Raw genomic sequence first — 6,000 nt, forward strand, 5'->3', positions numbered from 1 at the left:
TTCAGTCAGGTTTGACTTGAGGAGAGGGCAACCCAAAGAATGGCCTCAGAACCACTTCACACTAGGGCTTTGGTAGCCAATTAGATTCGGAGGAGATTCAGCCTGATTCGGTGACCAAATCTCCAAATCCAAATTGAATTGGGAGACCAATTAAAAGCCCTGAATCAAATCATAAGCTTCCGAATTGATTCGGAAAAGATTCGGGCAATTTGGAGATTCAGCCATAGACTAAACAGGCAGCAGACCTCACCACACTGGCCACAGCTGCTTCCAGCTGGTAAGTTCATTGTGGTGGGCGGAGAGGGGAGGGAAGCGATGTGGGGTTGGGCAGATCAATGCCACAGTGAGGGAGGGATTGGGGCTGGGACTGGAACAAGCTGCCCTGCTGGGGCAGCAGGGTGTGGGACTCAGGGAGCGTGTGCCCCCGGATCTGCACGGGGCGGGCTGAGCCGGGATGGGCTCCAGGAGGCTAGCCCCTCTGCTGGGCTGCGCTCTGCAGAGCAAGTGGAGCCAGGGCTATGCTCCAGGTGGCTATCCCCAGCTGGTGCCCATGCATCACTTCTCTCCTCCCTCCACCCACCACAACAGACTTACCAGCTGGAGGCAACTGTGTCCAGTGTGGTGAAGACTGCTGCCTGTTTAGTCTATGGCCGAATCTCCGAATCAGCACTGAATCTTTTCCAAATTGATTTGGAAGCTTCAGATTCAATTTGGACCTTTTAATGGGTCTCCCAATTCAATTTGGATTTGGAGATTTGGCTGCCAAATCGAGCTGAATCTCCTTCAAATCGAATCGCTACTGAAGCTTCGCACAGCCTTACAAAATACTATTATATCACATTAATTCCATTATCGGGAATTATATGAATCCAGCCACCTTTGATGAAAGTCATCAGAACTGGGACCTCCTGAATCATAAAGAAAATATATCCCTTCATCCCGCCCCCCTCCCCGAGTCCCATGCCCCCCGCCCCAGCTGGGTAGCTTGCCCCAGCCCCTCCCTCCCCCACGCCCCTTCACTCCCCCACTCTGTCTACCACAAAAGACTTACCAGCTAGAGGCAGCTGTGTTCAGCAGTGGTGAGAACTGCTACCTGTTTAGTCTATGGCCAAATCTCTGGATCTGATTTGGCCGAATTGAATCGGAACAGTGATTCAAATCTCCAAATCAAATCACTGTGCCTCCGAATCAGCCGAATCCAAATCCAAAGTGAATACTTGCCACTTTGCATAGGCCTACTTCACACCACTGAAATGATCTAAACCTAACACAAAGGTGAAAAAGTTGCCTGGGCAAAGTTACCATATATGGAAAAATACATGTAACATTTCAGAAAAAAAAGTCACTTTCATTTGTTCATAGGCATTTGAGGACATTATTGTTTGTGCAGTGTGTGAGATAGTACTTGTGCTGGTAAATACAGGTTACACTGTTTGTGAGATGAGTTAAACAGAGTTTGTGCATGAGGAAATGAAGGTTAAGTCAATAATAAAAATTTGTCCTTAATTCTTTAGTACCAGTATTGACTCAGATACTAATATGAATTTCTTCACTGATTCTACAGATGACGTACAAATATATTCATTGAAGTAGCTAAGGCAGTATAAGATTTTTTATTATTTCTGAAATTCAGCAGCCAAAGACATTAAGTGCTCTGTCTATGATATTGCAAAGAACACAAACATTTGTGTTCCATCTGGAATTCTCTAATTTAAAATACACATCAAAGATTATTTATTTTAATTTTCTAAAACTTTAACCAGAAGTAGTAATGATAAATTATTAGTTTGTAATCAATAATTAAGATTTGAAATGATATAAATCATAGACTCACTGGTCATTCTAATTCATTAGAAATAATATAGTTTATTAGCCAATCTCAGAAAATTTAAAATAAAAAATTCCCAGACTATTTTGAAAGTATATATAGGCACTCTTTTTATTCACCTGTATGCTGCTTACAAACAAAGGTAGGAAAATGAAAATACCCAGTAAAGACAACCTGAAGGATTTAAAGAAATTGCTGGATGCAGTCATTTTAACCTTTTTATTCTAGGTTCAGGTACAGATGACTTATACACTTAAAACAAAATTAACCAGCCATTTTACAAATAAAATGCTGCTGCTTTTTCACAAGATATGCCCAAATGCATAAACTAGTGCCAGTGCATAATCACTACCTCCTCAATAACCTTTTCTCATAACACCAGACTTCTAGTTGGGCGGTAATTAGCTAACACTTCAGCATCAGGAGGTGGTTAATTGGAGAAGGGGTGGATCTCTTTTTGCTGACTGCTGGCAGCTTCCCTTCATAATAGAAGGCAACAAAATCAGAACGGCTGGTTTTGGGATCACAGATAACCCCACTTGCCTCAGATAAACAGATGTCAAAAATAGTGGGCTTTTGGATGCTTTGACAGTGATAGATAGGGACCACTGTAATCTGGGCTTCAGGGGATTTCAGGGGAAAGCCCTGAGTTTAGCATTTTCTCCAAACCCCAAGAAAACTGCGATTTTGGCTGGAAATGGCCTAAACCACAGGGGAGAAGGAGGGCAAGGCAAAAAAGTTAAAAAAAAAAAAAATCCAAAACAACTTATCTGAAGCATGGAGAAGAAGGGCTGCAGAGCCCAGAAATGTTGTGGAAGTCCCACATGTTTGCAGGGGCAGCCTAGTACAAGCTCAGCCAATCAGGTTGTTCAATTCCCTGCTTAGGTAGGGAGTTTAAAAGCTCTGTCCAGAGCAGGTTGTTCAATTCCCCGCTTAGGTAGGGAGTTTAAAAGTACCCCCTGCCCTAAGAGGGGGGCAGGGGGGCAGATACCAGGCATAGGCATGCTGGTAGCCTGCAGGGGGGCAGATACCAGGCATAGGCATGCTGGTAGCCTGCCCCCACAGCTGGGCCAGGCATAGGCATGCTGGTAGCCTGCAGGGGCTGCCCTAAGAGCTACAGGCATAGGCATGCTGGTAGCCTGCCCCCACAGCTGGGCGTGGGGTGCATGATGACCCTGCCAGAGGGCTTCCCCCTGCCTGGCATGGCTGTCTGCTGCTGTGTGGGATCAGAGGGGAATTTCCTTCTCTCCTTACTTAATAGTTGTTGTTTAGTAAGTGGTGAGCTTTACTTTCTTAAAACACCTGAAGAACAGCATGTGCTGCTGTTCAATGGTAAGCAGCACCATGGTGGGCTTCCTCAGCTAATGAGAGGCATGGGAGAGCCCGCCCCAAAAAACACCTGGAATTGGCTCTGGCGAGCCCGCATGAAGCCCACTCTCTCTCCCCACCAGAATCTGAATTACAGTGGTTCCTAATGATAGAGGACCTGGAAGCAGCATCTCATTTGGAAATATGACTGCATCTTCAATCTAGTAATCAAATGATAGAACTACTACTGGAGCAAAGCAACTCAGGATAACAAGATGGCATGTTAAATGAAGAAAAACTCACCAAGCCAATCTCTTTGGAACTAGTGAGACACTTCTTGGTTTATGCAATAGCTTTGTTTAAAAAAAAAAAAGACTAGTAAATTCCCCATAGGGGGAAAAATAGGATTCCAAGCGGCTCCTCAGCATCTCTTTTCCAGTCAATGATTTGACTGTTTCAACATACAAGGATCACTTTTAAACCACAGTCAGGTTAGGAGCCACTGATTAAAGTTAAAAGTTCAAACCAAAGGCCGAAAGTTCAAACTTAATAAGTTTCCAATGTTGATATGGATGTGAAATAGCTGCCATACTGAACTGGGAGTTATCCTCCATGCAGCAAAACGATCAAAGTAAGCCTTGATATTAGGTTGAGAATGCACACAGAGCTCTGGAAACATTTTTTTCACCACTGTCAAGAACTAATAACCCGACTTGTATTACGCAGATGGAGAGGAAGGGGGAACCCACAGCACCACCCATCCACCCCTGTATGATGTTTAGTGTGAACTCCACATGAGGTTCAGTAACTGAATAACTGTCCTTGTAGCAGCATCTAATCCAGTCTACTGGTCTTATTGCAGATCTGGCATTGATCCACATGAGCCATCCAGGCATCAGCAATCTACACACCATGAAGACTGGATATGGCCCACTTGGGGGAAACTGGTAGTAGGTTATAGCCCAGGCAGCAGAGTGGGCATTGCCAGGGTCATACTGCCTGCCTTGTTCCATCTATTCTCTGTGCAACATCCGCTGACCATCCAGGCCTCCCTGCTATGTTCTTACAGCAGTGCCAATTTTAATCGTTTCTATCACCATTATTCACTTGATTTAGTGGGGAGGGTAATCCCAGACAGTTTGGGTACTCTGTGAGGTGGAGATTTGTGGCCCATAGCAGGAAAAAGCTGCTGAGCACTTACGTACACTACTTAATTTAAGGATGTATGGGATCCATTTGCTTTGCAACAGCCACTGGGACAAAATTTATATGACCACTTCTCCATGGTATGAAGTGAAGCAGCATGCATATTTTGCTGGGGATTATCTTCTGTTTTCAGTTTCTTTATCTTAACTCTAAAGATTTGACAATGTTTTCATCTTTTTCTGCTTCTTAACTTCCTCTCCTTCCTTTGCCTCGTTCTTTGTTTAATCTGATATAGCAATTGTATATTTTCCTCACTACATCTAGGTCATGCCAAAACATCTGGAGTTTTGATAATAAGACCTGGCTTTTCCCACATATTCTCCAGCCTAATGTGTGCACATTTGTCAACATCCATTTTTTCCTCCTTTTACATTTTTCAATAGTCCTTCCCTAGTGTGCAAAAATTCCAACTGGATTTTACGTTTTAAACTTTGGCTTTCTGCTCTACTCTATTTGCTTATTGCTATTTACCTTTATGCACCTTCCCTTTTTACAGCATGAATACGCCTTTTTCTATGAATGTAATGTCCTCTAAACAAGGTCTGATAGGTAAGGCCTGGTTTAAATCATGGGGCCAGCTCACTAATATTGTGGCCTGATCATAGCAGGGACTTCCATTTTCATGCCCAGATCATGCCCCCACTCCCCTCATGCCCCTTGATTGGCTGAGGGGGCAGGTTTAGGGCCAGGTTTAAGTGCAGCAGCAGAGGTCTTGCTCCCAAGGTCTCTGATGGCTACTGAAAAGCCCATGGGGAAGGGGTTACAAAAGGAGAAGGGAAAGGAGAGAGCTTGGAGATGAGAAGAGAAGCTGTTTGCTCCTCCAGATGGGAAAACTGGGGCACAGTGGGGCTGGGGATGCCTAGAGGCTGCCTTGGAAGATGGCCCTGGCACTGCGTAGGGCAGGGGCTGTTTGCTCCTTCAAACGTGTGTTTTGTCCCCACACCCACAAGCCCTAGCACCACAGTTTTCCTGCCCAGAGGAGCAAATAGCTGCTCCCCTACCCAGTGCCAGGGCCATCTGCCAAGGCAGCCCCAGGTGACACCAACCCTCTGTGCCCCAGTTTTCCCACCCACAGGAGAAAACACACCATCCCCTACCCATTCCCAAGCTCTCTCCTCTGCTTTTGCAACCCCATCTCTCCTCTCCTGGGCTGCTACATATTTGCTGCTGGCTGGGGAATGCTTTCCCAACCCTGCAGCAGCCATCTTGTTGAAATGAAATGCCATGATATGGCCACTTGCTGGGGAACTCCCCAGCACGTGGTCATGTCACTGCATTTTGTTGCAAATTCCATTTTTCATGAAAATCACTTCTGTGATTTTCATGAAAAATGCAAAATTACGATTTAAGTCAGGCCATACTAGTAGGTCCCTATGCAATACCATCAAGAAAATCAAGGTAAAATCAAGGGAAAACATGACAATGATGACCATTAGTTGATCATTACTAAAAGATGACCATTACTTCACTATTCATCCCTTCACTGCCACCTTAGCATCTTGGCTTATGTTTCCCAAAGCTGATAGAAGCTCTAATGCGCTTGTGTATGGACAACTGGTGCCTCCTGATACTGGGGGGGTACCAGTGGCTGATTGCTGACTGGGGTGGGGGGGGGGGGCCCCCCTGGCCGCCCGGCCCCCGGGGGAAACCCACAAAGG

General features: G+C 45.2%; 1 protein-coding gene across 1 annotated transcript in view; it reads right to left on the reverse strand.

The window, feature by feature from the left end:
• EPB41L4B (erythrocyte membrane protein band 4.1 like 4B) overlaps nt 1-6,000 on the reverse strand; it is a 223,020-nt gene that overhangs the window by 134,897 nt on the left and 82,123 nt on the right. The window lies entirely within an intron of this gene.

The sequence above is a fragment of the Alligator sinensis genome, unplaced genomic scaffold (genome assembly GCF_000455745.1).
Source record: "Alligator sinensis unplaced genomic scaffold, ASM45574v1 scaffold790_1, whole genome shotgun sequence".
NCBI classification, from domain to species: domain Eukaryota; kingdom Metazoa; phylum Chordata; order Crocodylia; family Alligatoridae; genus Alligator; species Alligator sinensis.